Consider the following 4747-nt stretch of genomic DNA (forward strand, 5'->3'; position numbering starts at 1 on the left):
TGATTGGGAAGTTTAGAGGTCCTCATAGTATTTCTTAAAAGCATCATTAATTTCAGTACAGTCGAAATATATCTCGTAAGTAAGAGTTTCTATAGCATTAATTGTCCTCTTATTTTCCTCTGCTTTCAGTTGCCATGCCAATACTTTGTGTGCTTTCTCTCCAAGTTTGTAATAACACTGTTTTGATCTAGTAATGGCCCTCTCGGCTTGATAGAAAGCCTCTGGTAAGTTTTCTCTAGCTCAAAGATTTCAGATTCAAGGACATTCAGTTCAGCACCGTGTGGGTGCATCTGTTTCCAGACGTCTAGTAAATTGAGATCCTACATGAATGACATGGTGACCTTGGCGGCTTTGGTAAGAGGGGAGATTTTATCAGAGAACCTATCAAGAAATGTATCTAAACAGCCAATAGCCATCCTGGTGGTGCCTGAGCAACCTGAAGGAATATATTATGAATAAACATAATGTATGGACATCGAAGTTAGGAGCATACATATTCAAAACGGTCCAAGACTCTGAATACATATGCCCCTGCACCAACAAACAAACCTGCCTGAGGGATCAGATATGGTGTTGCTGATCAAAAAGGAGTTGTGTCTATTTATAAAAATTGCAGTTCCTCTTGCATTGGAGTTCAAAGACAACGGAAAAAGTTTTCCCACTCATTCCCGCTTTAATGTATTGTGTTCACTGGCTGTAGGATGTGTTTCTGGTACGAACACAATGTTAGCCTTTAATTTCATAAGGTATGTATAGACTCTTTTCCTCTGAACCGGGCTGTTACGGCCTTTAATGTTGAATGTGACATATTTTAGTGGATTAAGCATGGGTTCGGTTTCAAATATATAACCGAATGGTAATTACTCATATGTAAATAGTCAGTTAATGTTTCAACTTTAGTTTGGACACTGAAGTGACCTACTGTACAGTGCATTCGAAAAGTATTCAAACCCCTTAACTTTTTCCAAATTTTGTTACATAACAGCCTTATTCTAAAATTGATTAAACCATGAGAAACAAGATTCTCTGGTCTGATGAAACCAAGATTGAACTCTTTGGCCTGAATGCCAAACATCACTTCTGGTGGAAACATGGCACCATCCCTAAGGTGAGCATGGAAGTGGCAGCATCATGCTGTGGGGAGGTTTTCAGGGGCAGGGACTGGGAGACTAATCAGGATCGAGGGAAAGATGAACGGAGAAAGTACAGAGAGATCCTAAATGAAAACCTGCTCCAGAGCACTCAGGACCTCAGACTAGGGCCAAGGTTCACCGTCCAACAGAACAATGACCCTAAGCACACAGCCAAGACAATGCAGGAGTGGCTTTGGGACAAGTCTCTGAATGTCATCGAGTGGCCCAGCCAGAGACCGGACCTGAACTTGATTGAAAATCTCTGAAGAGACCTGAAAATAGCTGTGCAGTGACACTTTTTTAAACCTGTCTTTGCTTAGTCATTATGAGTTATTGTGTGTAGATTGATGAGGGATATTTGTTCAAATTCAATTTTAGAATAAGGCTGTAACGTTCCAAAATGTGTGTGTGTGTGTGTGTGGGGTGTGGGGGGGGGGGGGGGGTACTGTCATGCCCTGACCATAGAGAGCCTTTTTATTCTCTATTTTGGTTAGGTTGGAGTGTGACTAGGGTTGGTAATCTATGGTGTTTATTTCTATGTTGGCCTAGTATGGTATCCAATCAGAGGCAGCTGTTTATCGTTGTCTCGTTGTCTCTGATTGGGGATCATATTTAGGAAGCCATTCCCCCCACTGTGTGTTGTGGGATCTTGTTTAAGTGTAGTTGCCTGTGAGCACTTCATTTTCTTCACGTTTCATTCGTTCTTTATTGTTTTTGTGCGTTTCACTCGAAAAACATGTCACGCTGCGCTTTGGTCCGAATGTTATTACGAAGATCTTGACAAGAAGAAAAAACATGAACCCCACCCACCCTGATTGTCAGACTAAAATCACAATCCCCAACAATCATACATGAAAACACTTGTAGAGACACATTGTTGCTGGCTCTCCATTTTCCTCTTACTAGCTAAAGTTTGCAATAAACTAAAACCAAAACCTACAACAAAAAAAACTAAAACCTCTATATTGAAAACAAATGTTGCGAATAGACCTTTATGGCTGAACATTTTACTGTCAACAATAAGGGCTGCTTGAGTCTCTTTTCAGGAGAAGAAGAGAAACATAAATGGGGGGAAAAGCAATGGGCCTAGGCCTACTAATTTTCTTTGCCCAATGGATATTGTCAAAACCAAAATATCCTCTCCTGTAAATGTAATAGAACTCACCACAGGAAAAATAACTCTTAGTTGAAAATGTCCAAATGATTTGTAGCGGTAAACAGATCCAAATTCGAAATGTTACCTTAGATTGTAAACTGTCATGGTCAAAACAGATAGATTCAATGGTTGTAAAGATGGGGAGAGGTCTGTCTGTAATAACGAGAAGCTCTGCTTTGTTGACACCACACTCCAAAAAGCAAATCCTGCAGAATATATTTTTGTCTTATCTTGATTATTGTCCAGTTGTGTGGTCGGGTGCTGCAAGGAAAGGCCTAGTTTAGCTGCAGCTGGCCCAGAACAGAGCTGCATGTCTTGCTCTTCGTTGTAATCAGAGGGCTGATATAAATAAGTGTTTAGGAGAAACTGACTGCATCACTTCTTATTTTTGTGAGAAACATTAATGTGTTGAAAATCCCAAATTGTTTGCATAGTCAATTTACTCACAGCTCTGACACACACACTTACCCCACCAGACATGCCACCAAAACCCAGTATCTTTCCCTGTCCTGGAAACAGAGGAACCTGGTCAGGACGTCCCGTGGGGGCTTATCTGGTGTGGTTAAGGTTCTGTGGGCATGTTCGATTTCCAATGGCTTTGTGAAGTTGGTTATGCCCAGAACATCAGGGATCCATTGAGTGAAGAAAAGGACGGGATCACCGCCCTCGCTGTCCTCCTTCAATCCGACCACACGCTTATTGCTACATCTGCTCTGGTTCTCCATCTGGTCCAACTTGTTTGTGAGATAGGCATTGTCTTTCTGCAGCTGTTTGATAACCTGGTCACGTCAGGTGATGGTATCTTCAACCATGCTAAATCACAAGTCAGCCTCAGAGGTTCTCAAAAGGAAGGCATTCAGGGAGGATTTCAGGCCGTCAATGGAAGAATGTTCAACCAATTTCTTGTCAATTTCTTTGTTACCATCTTGAATCTCCCAGAGGAGAGTAACAAGCATGCCAGAAGACTCGGAAGAGGCTGCTGAGAGGAACAGTGAGGCACTGCCATCTGAGTTATCAGGACTAATGCTAATCTTGCTAGCTGTGGAGTTATTATTATCTTGGGATTCAACTATGTTTTGGTCAACCTTCTTGCCTCTCGGCCGGAGGTCCATGGCTCTTTGAGAAGGTAAGTACTTAACAATTTATCAGCCGATGTTAGAATATTGTTTCAACATTTTTATTAAGTTAATACTAGGATAACTTTGAAGAGTTAAGTTTGTTAAAACTTCTTATGGCTGCAGGGGCACTATTGAGTAGCTTGGATGAAAAGTGCCCAGAGGTGCCCAGAGTAGACATTCTGCTTCTCAGTCTCAGTGGCTAATATATGCATATTATTATTAGTATTGGATAGAAAACACTCTGAGGTTTCTAAAACTGTTTGAATGATGTCTGTGAGTATAACATAACTCATATGGCAGGCAAAAACCTGAGAATAAATCCAAACAGGAAGTGAGAAATCTGAGGTTGGTATATTTTCAACCCATTCTCTATTGAAATCAAATCAAATGTATTTATTTAGCCATTCTTACATCAGCTGATATCTCAAAGTGCTGTACAGAAACCCATCCTAAAACCCCAAACAGCAAGCAATGCAGGTGTAGAAGCACGGTGGCTAGGAAAAACTCCCTAGAAAGGCCAAAACCTAGGAAGAAACCTAGAGAGGAACCAGGCTATATCCAATTTGTAAGTCGCTCTGGATAAGAGCGTCTGCTAAATGACTTAAATGTAATGTAATGTAATGGGTGGCCAGTCCTCTTCTGGCTGTGCCGGGTGGAGATTATAACAGAACATGGCCAAGATGTTCAAATGTTCATAAATGACCAGCATGGTCAAATAATAATAATCACAGTAGTTGTCGAGGGAGCAGCAAGTCAGCACCTCAGGAGTAAATGTCAGTTGGCATATCCCATTGGGATATGAATGAAGATTCACTTTCTAGGGCTTCCACTAGATGTCAACCGTCTATAGAAATGTGAAATAGGCTTCTACAGTGTTGTGGGACTGAATAAGAGGGGAATGAGTCAGACAACTGGCAGTCCGCCATTTCCCGCTCACGCACATACCACACGATATCTTCCTGCGTTCCGTTCCTCCTCAAGACACAAAGGAACTCCCCGGTTGGAACTTTATTTAAGATTTATGATAAAAACATCCTAATGATTGATTCTGTACTTAGTTTGAAATGTTTCTTCGACCTGTAATATAACCTTTTGAAGTTTTTGTCCGAAGATATGGTCGACCAGCACCAGCGTTTGGATAGGTGTACCAAACGCGCTAACAAAAGTAGCTAATTGGACAGTAAAGGGCCACTCTAAAATGTGCAGTTTTGTTACACAACACAATGCCACAGATGTCTCAAGTTTTGAGGGAGCGTGCAATTGCGATGCTGACTGCAGAGATGTCCATCAGAGAATTTAATGCTAATTCTTCTACCAAGGCCATTTTAGAGAATAGGTCA

The sequence above is a fragment of the Oncorhynchus gorbuscha genome, linkage group LG02, assembly GCF_021184085.1.
Source record: "Oncorhynchus gorbuscha isolate QuinsamMale2020 ecotype Even-year linkage group LG02, OgorEven_v1.0, whole genome shotgun sequence".
Taxonomy (NCBI): domain Eukaryota; kingdom Metazoa; phylum Chordata; class Actinopteri; order Salmoniformes; family Salmonidae; genus Oncorhynchus; species Oncorhynchus gorbuscha.